Below are 1379 nucleotides of genomic sequence, written 5' to 3'. Positions count from 1 at the left end.
TAACTGTTTGATAATAAATTTGATGTATAAATAGTATTTTTTTTATTACACGTTGAATCTTTACATTGTTTATCCATATTTTCTCTATATTAAGAGACAGTTTATTTTGATAATAAAAGTATGAAAATAAATTATTCATTTATATAACTAATTTGAGGTAGTCGATTAGTCAATTTATTTGTTCACTTAAATAAATATTGAAGTTTGAATTTAATTTTGTATATACAGTAATTTATTGACTAGTAATATGCCTTTAAATTAAACTCAAATTCACGACGAATTGATTTTTAACTTCTTAATTTATCATATTAAAAAATATTTTGATATTTATTAAATTAAAAAAAATATAAAATAACATATTTTAGTACTCTTTTTAAGTACTCTTAATAATCTTATTTTTATTATTATTTTAGGTTCTAATTTTTTAAAAGTTATATTTTTATTATTATTTATAATTAATTTTTTATTTAATTTATCATTTCTAATAGGAACAATAATACATATTATAAAAAATTAAAATAGTAAACAGTGCACAAAAATTAGAATAATTATTTTAATATTCTCAGTATTTATTTAAAAAAAATTATGAAAAAACCAATAATAACTAGCAACAAACCTAAACATAAGTTGAGTAAACGCAGAAACTATAATTTCTTGCTTCTAGTAAACCAGTTTTTGGGATGCAGAATCACGTTGACGTTCAGAAAAAAAAAATTGCCAAACATTAAAAAATAACATTCAAAACATTAAAATGTACTTTTATCTTCTCCAACGTGTTTCCAAACACAGCCTAACAGTTTTATACTTTTATTTGTTGGTTCAACATGTGAAATGCTTATTTGCTCTAAAACCATCGTTATCCTTTTAATAAATCGAAATCATGGTTATGTTCTGTATTTTAAAATGTTTAATTTATTATCTTTATTAGCACACTGAAATGAAATGAAGCGTGGACAATTGGACAAATCTGTAAAAGTAACTGCAATTTTTTTAATCGTGGAAGAAGCTGTAAATAAATATATAGTGTTCTTTCATTTTCAAATCAGGGAAAATTTTTCACATAAAAAATGTATAAAAAATATGTTGTGCTGATTTGGCCATGTGCTTGTGGGACCCATCAACTTCCGCTGCGCATTTGGTGGCTTATGCCAGCTGGAAAATACTACCCATCTTCCTACAAATTGATAACTAACTGTAGCCCACAACATAACTCCATTTTTTGGTCCCTTCCCTATTTTAGTCCCTAAAACGAGAGATTCCTACATGGTTTACAAATTTTTTTTGAAAATTAATTTTAATATGAGAGATGTAGGGTGTGTTTGGATTGTAATTCACTAAATTGGAATTTAAATAAAAATATTCTATAAAATTAATTTTAA

The sequence above is a fragment of the Arachis ipaensis genome, chromosome B06, assembly GCF_000816755.2.
Source record: "Arachis ipaensis cultivar K30076 chromosome B06, Araip1.1, whole genome shotgun sequence".
NCBI classification, from domain to species: Eukaryota; Viridiplantae; Streptophyta; class Magnoliopsida; order Fabales; family Fabaceae; genus Arachis; species Arachis ipaensis.
Note: the sequence above shows the minus strand (reverse complement) of the source record.